The sequence below is a fragment of the Lepeophtheirus salmonis genome, chromosome 5 (genome assembly GCF_016086655.4).
Source record: "Lepeophtheirus salmonis chromosome 5, UVic_Lsal_1.4, whole genome shotgun sequence".
NCBI lineage: Eukaryota > Metazoa > Arthropoda > Copepoda > Siphonostomatoida > Caligidae > Lepeophtheirus > Lepeophtheirus salmonis.
Window position 1 is genome coordinate 34,299,882 of NC_052135.2, and position 10,945 is coordinate 34,310,826.

The window sequence follows — 10,945 nt, forward strand, 5'->3', positions numbered from 1 at the left end:
TTAACATATAAATGACAATTTTAATAGAAAAATGAGTCATACAATTTAAAAAAATGATGTAGCTTATACTTTACTTTTTGAAGTAAAACTTTATATTTTTAATTTCCAACGTTAAGTCATGTAAAGCAAGACTATATATTATAAAAGTATTTCAACATACAAACATATAGAATACATACTTGCATATTCCACGTCAAACTAATAATTACACCTATATTTATATGTATATATAATGTATATACCTATGTGAAACATACTTGAAACACCAAAGCTCTTTCTTGTCTTCAACCTTCAATATATATTTATTTGTGCATAACATAATTTATGTTAGTAAGTATATATATTTTTTAATTACAAACATGCTAAAATGGTAGACATAATTTATTCCATTATGAAAGTAATATAGTTTTGTAAAGAATGATATATTTTCCTTGTTTCCCTGAGTGCCAAATCCTGTAGTGTGTACTTTACTTTTGAGCCCAATAACAAGTTGGAATTTTGTAATTTTCTTTAAATATGGAAGACAGATCAGTATTATTTAGGACCAAGAACCTTGATCCATTCAAATTCCAATGGTTGGTCTTTAAAGAAGATAAAATGATATTTTCATAATATTTAATAAATTCAACGATATTTTTTGTGTCAAATTTAAAAAAAAAAATTACATATATGTTTTTAACTGTCTTTAATGGAATTAATGTCATTAACCTTTTATTTAAAAAAAAAAGTCGTGCAAAATTGTCTTTAAAGGTTTAGCCAAAAATTAACAAATACGCCCCCAACTCCCTCTGAGAAGAAAAAAAGTGTTATTAACACCACTGAGTCTTAGTCTAGACCAGGAACAAAATTTTTATTTAATATCATAATTCCTTGGGAGGTTAAAAAAACTTACAGCTTGTATTTTATTATTTGTGTCTCTTAAAAAAATTATAATTTTAAAGAGAGGGGATATATCTTGTGTTATGTTGGTCTTTATTTATGAATGAAGACTATAGTCCCGTCGTAATTATGGACTGTCCGGATAAATAAGGAATGACACAAAACTAGACATTTTGACAACTCAAAATGTTGATGTTGTTTTCAATACCAAAGCAAGTAGATCAATTATTTTTCATTTCTTAAAAAAAAACAAGGTTAACATTTTCGATTGCCCACTATAATTTTTTTAACTCTATATATTTGATTTAAGGAAAGGGCTCTTGAACGAAGTTCTTTGTAGGTACCTATATAATTATTAATGTATCCAATTGGTGAATAATTATTAATCAGAAGTATTTGTACTTATATGATACATACCCAATAAATAAATATATAAGTATTTATATTTCAAATCAATTTTGTAGGCATATAGATATACCATCATAATTCATCCTTAAAAAGAAGGTAAGGCTTCCTGGGAAAGTGATTCTATCTGAGCCAAAATAAGTCAAGGATATATTTTTCTTATAATATTTTATATCAAGGGTACTTATTATAACATTACATTGCAAGAAATATGGCAAAAAGTATTTTTAGAAGGGTGATCGATGATTTACATCACATTAGTTGGAATAACATCTTAAAATAATAAAATGTATCATATTTCCTAAAATATAATAAAACATTTTTATTTCTTATTTTCTTTCGTTTGAGTATCGGATCTACAGTATCTTTGATTACATAAAATAATCATCTAAATCTTATGAAACATTTATATTACTAACCCAACAACTGTCACTAAATTTTTACCATGACTTTTTTGTTTTTTAAATGATTGGACATGTTTATGCCTACAGCTATTTTTCTGTTTATTTTTTATGTATAAAAAAATAGTGAGCTAATGTTTTGACGGAATAAAATATTTTTATGGATATATTCCCACTTTCATTTATGATGTTAGAATGTTATTCATCTTTTTAAATGTTAACAATTACATATATAGGCAAACACCTTTTGAATGAGATTAGTGCAAGCATATTTAATCTCTAATACATTCGGATATTAAGTTAATGCATATTATGAATAGTTTTCGGGCATTTTTTTAACCAGGCATACACGGGTTATTGAACTTAACTTCGAACTCGGTTATTTTAATACCTTGGAGTAATTTGTAGCCATATCCCTTAATGAAAAAAAATCTTCAGAAGTAGAAATTAATGCAATAATTCAATTTCTATGTTACTAATGACCATATACATATAAAAATAATATTATTATAAAAGAGGGCCCAACTTTTCGTAGTTGCTACTAGAATGTATGTTTTTTATAAATTCCAAAGCTGTCCTTATTATAAGTTTAAAATAATCACTAGTGCGCGAAAGACAAGGAGTAACTGTGAGTATATGTTGAGGATTAATTGTTGGACTCGGAGTAAATTGAGAACGACATCAGAGTAATTCCTCCCTGTATCATTGGTGAACACAGAGTGGGCTTTTTATTTATTTCCTTCAACTCATAACTACTCACAGCTATTTAATGAAACGTCATGACAGCTATACTGCTCTTCTCCCAAACATTTTCCAAATTATCAGGGTGAACATATTAATTTTTGGTTTCTTTTTTTAACATACCGGTGAATAATATTATTATCACCCATGCTGATCACAAATGAATGAGAGCGTGGGTAGAGAACAATTTATAACAAGAAGGGGCACGCGATAGAGTGCAAAAACTCTGCACTAAAATCAAATTAAGTTATGTATCTCAATTTGTTTCAAAGTTATGGTCCATTATGCATTTTTTTACGTTCTGTGTTACTTTGATCTTGCCTTTGACCTGATATCTCAAAATTTAATAGCCTCTTTCTATGACCATATATTTTTTGTACCAAGTATGATCAAAATCGATCCGTAAATTTTTGCATCATCCTGGTGACTAAAAAACAAACAAACAGAGGCAAATACCTAAACTACATAAATGTGACATAATCGTAAACATTTCTTAGTGAGTTTCCAAGACAGATGATGATGTTACAGGAACTATGAACTACTTCGTTGTCTCAGTTATTCTTCTAGTAATCATACAAAAAAGGAAAGATTCGAAATTATTTGGAAATAGTGAAGGGTAAAGCACAAATACCCGGGTAAAAATGGGTATTCTGCAATAAATAAGACCCAAATACTTTTTTATCGATGTTAGGTAACCATTTTTGCGGCTACTATACGGATATTTTTTCATTCAAGCCCCAGGTACGAATCCACAGGTATGGGTATTACCCAGAACCATCCCAAGTACATATTATCCAAAAAGGATAAATAATTTTGTGAAGTAGGCACTAACTTATTTCATAGCTTAATCAAACTTTATATTGTAATAATTACTTGGTTACATACATACATTCACAATAGTTATATATTCATTGTATGAATGAATAGCATTTTTATAGAGATAATGCTGGATTAATGTCAGAATAAGTTTTTGGAGAGATTATGTAGAACATTTTTTTTCTAATGAAATGAAATTTGATACGTGAAAAATGCTTTAAAATATTCATTCATTAAACAATTAGACAATTGATGGAGTTCCAAATATTATACCTAAGCACACAAATTTCACAATATGATTTCAAAAATTGTTAAACCATAAATAATATTGGTTCTTTATTTGTAAGCGGCAATGGAAGCTTATACAAATATCTATTATAATTTATTTGGACGGTGAATAGGTCCAAAAAAATTTTGACGTCTCGACCTAAATCTTAAGAATACCTTCAAATTGGAAGCAAGCCGTCCCATATAAATTGGACTTTCCTAAATGGTGTCACCATAGAAACCAGCCTATCCCGTCATTATCAATAATTTTCGATCTACAAAGATCTAATATTTATAGAAATAATTTATATTTTAATTAGACCTAAATTTTATGGTAACCAAGCACCACCGGTATCCCGAAAATTCAATATAAATTGTTTTTAAATTGAATTTTCTTTTTATATTTGATAGATAAAATGTCAAACTTCTAAGCGAAGTCATCACAAAAACCAGCCTATCACATCATCAACAATACATCTTCACCAACAAACTCCCCATATTTATATGAATATAACATATTCCAATTAGACCTAAACTTTATGGCATACAAGGGCCACTGGTGTCACGAATATTCAATATCGCGTGTTTTTAAATAGAATTTTCTTTTCTTTTTGTTTGATAGCAAGAATATCTAAATATATTTCTTAATGATTTAACAGAAATTAGTTTAAAATATTTTGTAAACTATTATCATTATTTTACATTCAAAAACAACAAATTGAAACCTTTATAACTTCTTAAATGTTGGAAGAATTGATTTGTGAATTAAATATACGTTTGTATATATACTGAGATATTAATTCTTGAAACAAAGAATAAATTCGATTATGTCGGTGAGATTTTCAACTCAACCCTTAATTCGACTTACCTCGAGGAATAGGGACATTAACAGAGTTCTTAAAAACATTAGAGTACGTGGAAGGGAGATTGGACCACGCATAGTTTTTTGTTATTTTTCATAAGGGGACAGGCAAATCGACAGGCTCGAAGATTACAGGTCCTTGAATTACAAAAATACAATATATCCGATCAATAAACAACAAACAGGAATCTATGGGCGAAGCGGCATTTGTAAGGAGAATATTACGTTCCATAAATTGTAAAAGACTGGACTTTTCCATGCATTGGTTCATTTACAGAAACATAACTAATACTTTACCATTTGGAAACCAATGAAAAAACCCCGGAGGAGAGAAATTGTTTTTTCAATGGTAACCCAGATAAAAAAGTTTGGATAAAATTAGATAACTAAAATAATAAAAAGCATCCTTACGTGTTGAAGCGCACCAACTTTTTTTAATTAAGTCAGTCCCTTGAATAAAGCCTACAGTTACTTTTATAATTAACCTTTATTGCAATTAAGTATTTGTGATCGCTCAATTTCCCGATGGATACATCTGTTTATGGGATTTAATTCTTTCTTATACATCAAGATTTGTCAGTTTGCCAAAAAAAAAAAAAAAACAAGATATATTTAGTAGTTCGATCGCAATGCCAATATTTAATTTTTATATAAAAAGTAGCAGAAAAAGTTGCATAACTAATTCCCAATTCTGCTAAACATGTACATATATAGAAACAGGGAAATCGTCAATTCCAAGAAAAATTAAAGCCTATGAGGAACTGCACATTAATATATAAGAAATACCTAATATGCACTGACAGACGATAGTTGGATATAAAGCGTTAAAATAAAGTAACGAAACGCGGCCATAAGCCTGAGGAGATACAATGTTGCAGCATTTAATGTTTTTTCACAAGATTTTGCGTTTCATATGATGTCAGTCACATATTTTTCTTATTGACATAGATAATTAAAATATTGTACTAACATAATCTGCCATCTTTTTTCAATTTCTTTCTAGCTTAAATAAAAATTTGGATTTCATCCAGATTTGGATATTACCTACACAATTAATTTTTTATAGAATAGAATTATTTGGAAAATTCATAACCTCGTTTAGAGGCTTAGATCTTTTAGTCGGCTTCAACGAGAGATAAAGAGACCGCTTGAGTATAGCTATTCTAGAGTATATTCCTTCGTATCTCGTTCAATAAGTAAATTATGATTAACGTTTTTTCTTGAAGTGGTCTACTGGCTACCGTTCTTGGCCAATATTTCTTCTTGATCTTTGTTTCCGATACGAAGTCTCTGTATGAAATTTGATTAGGGTGTATTCAAAGTTTTCCTTTCAGACTAAATATAATGAATTTTTCCAAGGAAATTTGACATACAATACGCTATTATACTCGTAGCTCGCGATACTTCATAAGACTGTAAAATACTTTAATATGCATTAATTCCAAATAGATACAGTAAATACTAAATAGTGATACACGAGATATCCAAGTAAATAAAAAACTAAATGAAAACAGCATTAGTAGTACACTCCTTAAAAAATAAATTAAAATTACCAAATTTGTATAGGGATACTGTTTAAATGATTTATTTATTATTATCGCAGCATCTTCTAAAAATTAAAATCTATTAGCTAACATCATAACTCCTAATTAAATATCCTAAGATTTAATTAAAAAATTACTCTAGCCGACAAAAAAGTTTATGTGTATTGAAATCTATTTCAACTTATTTATTTAACCTATATTTTGTTCATTGAGTTAGAATTGCAATTATTTATTTTTGAATACAAAGGTTTTGATTAATTTCAAATTAGTTGATATAAATTTGTTCGATCATTTGTTTGAATATAATAATATTAGCAAAGATTTAGGAGAATGATATCGACGTGATTTTTGATTTCCAAACTAGCCTACCATTTCATGATTAAAGAAAATGAAGTACATTGGAAAAGTGATGATGAGGATTCCAACAGTTCTTCAAATATTTGATAAGAAACGGACAATAAATGTCAAAAATACAACTTATTGTTCGTCCATATTGTATATTCCTGAATATGCTCAACTATCAATGTAATATGTATTACAATTTTTAGTGTTCCATGAATGTGTAGATGAGAAGCTTATTTCTTCTTTATGTCGTTGTTTTTTGATTTTTTGTCTGTCCAGTCTTTCCTTTGAGTAATTTAGCTCTAACGGTATTTTTTCGCATCAAGAAGCAGTTTAAAATTAAAACCCGATTTTTTTAATTCATTGTTTTGGAAATAAGAAACGTAGCATCACATATAGAACAATAGCTCACAAAACGGAAGAACATCTTGTCATAAAATTTTGACAGCTGTCTTTTGAAGGTTGGTACCAACTGAAAATAAAGTTATTAAAAAATAACCCCCTCAATCTGTAAAATTCAGGGACTTTTCCCCCTATGTGTTACCTAATATATATCGACAAAGTCTTTAGTAATATATTGTTTAAAGATGTATTACGTGTACACGCATGATAGATGTGGTAATCCTACTTAACACAAGAATTTACATTGCATATTGTTGTTAGATGTCGATATTTCTATTTCGTTTGCCCTAATCAGTATTCTGAACGTTGATTGGTTGAATTGAAACTATCCCTTGTTCAGCTTTGAACAGTTATCAACAAGGATTGAATACTAGTTCTATGGTTGGGAAGAATTGGCCAACTACCTACTAATTTATTTTGTTTTATTTTTTTACTTTTTAGGGGAAAGGTTGTGAGATACAATAAACACAACGATATAACTAGAGATGGTTTTTTGTAAGAGCAAGAAAAAAAGCAGGAGCAAGCCATATATAGTACATCTGAATTAAAACCTTCGTTTTAGTATCAGCTGCCTGTTTCATGATTTGGGAAGGAATAAATGAACTTCTGTTATAAAGAGGAGAACCTTCTACATTTAAAATAGTATTAGTTCAGAGAAAGTATTATAATTATATTTAAATATATATATATATTTATTTTGTTATTCATTTTTAATTTAATTTATATCAAATATAGAAGATAATTATTCTTTCAGGGGAGATATTAACACACCACTACTTACTAAAAAATGTCGATAGAAGAAAAGCAAACGCATCAACCGTTTTTCCTTTTTTAATCGCTAAATTTTGTTTTTTTCTTTGTACACATTTCCTCTTTATAAATGTCATGTATAAAGTTGAAAATCTTGGGATAAATTCCACAAAAAAAAATGAAATTAAAAATATATGATAAAAGAATTATCATATAAAACTTCACTACTCCGTGCATTTATTATCAATCAATCTATCTGTGTTCTCATATTTTGGCTATAAGTATTGATGTTTGATTCAAAATATACGAAAAAAACTTGAAAGAAACTTCCTTTTTGGATTTCGTGGAAAAAAACGATAACAAAGAAGATTTAATCTTGTAAGTCAAACAAATTATGCAACCTTAACAACCATTATATTTCTTCATCTAATTTACTAGTTCATCATCCTTTGTTCTATTCTTCATCAAAATGTATTTTCTAAGAAAAATAATAATGAGCCCGTAGTGTCTCTACTTATTCCCTAAAACAAATTAAATCATTGATTGAAGTCAAAACTGGGCCATTAGTTACCATTAAAGAAGTTGTGCATCATAGCACTAATGAAAATTAATTAATAAAAACGACAAAATATATGAGGAAAAAAAGTTTTCAAATAAAGTGTTTCCATAAAAATTATTTTTTATTTATGTTCAAATTTTCTTTACAGTATCGTGCATTTTTCTGTACGTGTGACCCATACGACCTTTTTATTAATGAGTCTATATACCGTTGAGAAAAAATATCTTATAAACCTTGTATAATTTATGTTAGTTTACTTAGTTTATTTTATATTATATATAATAGTTAAAATCCATGAAATAATATAAATCTAGTACTACCTATATAAATAAAGTGATATATTTGTAGGCCATCCATACAAAATCAAGTAAGAATGTTTTTGGCTGTTGTTGTTTTTTTTTTTCAAAAATGAATAAGAATTACAATTTATTAACAGAACAATTATAGTTTTTATTATACATTTTTCTGGTGAATCTTTTGGAGGCGCCACAAAGAGGGCTCATCTTCCTCTCATAATCAAATTTTGATAGACTATATTGTAGAAAAATAAATAATATATAATCAAATGGATGCTCGCTCTAAGTCCGTGGTTCAACGGAACAGAAGAGCTATATTATAGACCTCCTGTGGTTCTACGAAATACATTTCCTAAATGATATTTATTATACATAATAAGTAGTAAAAAGAAATCTATTAAATTTGGAAACGATAGATTTAATAATGTGTATCTTGCATTGTATAAGTGCGATCAGTTTACCCTAGAGGGTGTAAAAATATAAGATTTCATACTAAAAAAAATCTTAGTCAGTTTTGTGATTGTTTTATTCAATATTGTTTGAGCGCACTTCAAGGATGGATATCCGCAGAGAGAAAATACGTCATATTTACAGTTTTTCTTCAAAAAAAGGCGAAAACGTAAGTCAAGCAGCTGAAAATGTGAATAGTGTTTTCATATTTTAACACCCAATTATGCACAATTATGGTTTCGTCGATTCCATTTCATTAATTTTGGTCAAAAATCCATCACGCTCTGGAAGGCCATTGTCAAAAATGTGGATAAAATAATAGAATCGTCGACTCTGACCATCACGTAACAACTGTTTTGATTACCCAGCAGATAAACATTAATAGATTTTTTTTTAAATCCATTAAAAGTAATGGATTTATTTTTAATACACCCAATATAAATGTATAAAATTATTAGAACTCCTTCCCCAGGAAAATTTCTGAACAAAAGTAAATTATGTATCGAATATAATTTGTGAAACATTGTTTTAAATTATAGTTAAAATTTTGAAAAATATTATTCTATCCCATAATTTTGAAACTAATATCGAAATATGTCAATTAAATATTGAACTGTTTATATTAAGTGAAAAAAAAGAATTGGAGATTCTCATATTTTATCATTTTGATCAAAATTACATTTCTGATGACGAACCATATACATATATCTATGTTCAGATAAACGGTTTTTTTTTGAGAAAAAAAACAACTCTTTATCTTAAAAAGAGTTTCCTCCTATAACTATGCAAAATACAACACAAAAAAAAACTAATTTTTGAAAGCTCTTCAATTAGACTAAACTTGTAGATTAATGAATCAATATGATAAATCATTTTAACGCTAAATTGTCTAATATCATCTTCTTTATCTTATTATCTGAACTATGTTACTACTTTTCACTTCAATTAAATGCAGCATATGAAAAAAAAAATCTAATATGTAATTATTCTTACAAGTCTATTTCTATAACTTTTTCCTTCTAAGGATTTATATGGCGTGAAAAATTGTTTACAGTCATTATTCTTGCATAATGGGAAATTATATTACACTAGAATAAATCTCCACCAATTATGAAGAATTAGCATCATTTATTTATCATCATATGTTTGAACTGATTTATGATGAAATTAATCATTCTAACACAAAAAGAAATAGACAAAAAATTGACGTGCATAAAAAAACGAATGATGTAATGTTAATTTATGAAAAAATTAGTGGCTATATTTTATAATTCCTTTTATAGTTTTCAATTAGAGTAACTAATTACATTCTATTTTTATTTCCAACAAGAATAGTTAATAAATTCATTCATTGAATTCATTCTTCACTCAAATCCCTTCATAACAGGTGGGGCAAAAATCCAGCTACCATTTTGATATCATAATCATCCAGTGCCTCACAAAACCACAATTTATCCTTCACATTCAAATTTTTGACAGTACGGTACGACAAAAGACAGACCTCGTTCTGGAAGATAACAGACGTCTCTTTACGCAGAAAATGTGGCTCTGTTGTGCAATTGTGTTGCGGAGTATCCAAAAACATCAATTCGCAGACGTGCATTCCAGTAACACATTTCTGCACACAATTTAAGGAGAATTTTGAAAACTAATTTGAAAATGTTCTCGTACAAAATTAGTCCATAAATTGCTACCAAGATTGCTATCAACGAACTAAGTAAAGCAATGCAATCCTAAGGCTGTCTAGTGAAATTGAAGATTTTTTGTTGTTTTTCGAATTGCAGTCACCATTTAGCCGATATAATTTTCCAGTCATAACGGGAAAAAAAATGTAAAGACTAAGTAAACTTTTTATGAGAACCAAACTTACTTATCTTTTCTCTGAAAAAAGTTGTAGGTAATGGAAATGGTAGGGGGACTTTTGCTCTACCCATTACCATCTAATGTGTCTTATCTATTAGTAAAGTTCAATAAAAAATATAATATTGAACCATTAATAGATAGACCATCTATGGAATATTTAAATATTGCATTATCTAAAATTTAAATGACACTTTTCTATATTTAATGATTTCGCATATTACAATATTGCGAAAAAATTTAAATTTATGTTTTAAATAAATATGTGTACATTTAAAAATATAAGTTTTTTAATTATCTTCATAACAAGTGTTCATTTAAACAAAATTTATCTTATTCTTTGATTGCAATTTGCGCTATTCCTATACAAA